This window comes from Rattus rattus, chromosome 6 (assembly GCF_011064425.1).
Source record: "Rattus rattus isolate New Zealand chromosome 6, Rrattus_CSIRO_v1, whole genome shotgun sequence".
Classification (NCBI taxonomy): Eukaryota; Metazoa; Chordata; class Mammalia; order Rodentia; family Muridae; genus Rattus; species Rattus rattus.
Genome location: NC_046159.1, coordinates 29,934,055 through 29,934,599, shown reverse-complemented (window position 1 = coordinate 29,934,599; position 545 = coordinate 29,934,055).

Genomic DNA, 545 nt, shown 5'->3' with positions numbered 1-545 from the left:
CTGCGCAGGCGCTACAGCCAAGACTTGGCGCATCCTAGGGTGGGTGAACTGTGTGTGTTTGTGTGCGTGAAGCCCGGGACATTTTACTGTCCAAGTGGTACCTGCAAGCAAAGTTGTGGCTTCTCAGAAAGCTACACTATGACATCAGAGCTGGTGAATTAAAAAGGTTAGCTTCCCTTCCCTGTCGCTGTCTTCTGAGCAGATTGGCCAGCGGTGAGGCAGAGCCCCAGGCCATAGGCTACCGGGAGCTTAGGGGAGCTGGGCGGCTGTGAGGCAAGGGAACTTTGTTGGCTCTGTTTTATTTCATGATTCCCAGTCCTGACCTCAGGACCTCTTGCCCTCCCCTACAAAGTAAGTCAGCTCAGCTTAGTCCCTGGTTTCTAACCCTCTTAGAGTCACAGAGCCATGTTAGAGTAGGATGTGGGTACTCACGCATTTGAAAGCAGGCAGCATTTGAGACTCTGGACCCCAGTTCAGCGCGCTGTGCTAATTATGGCTGTGAAGAGAGGGCGAAGAGATTGTGCTCTGCCCTTTACTTCCTGTGT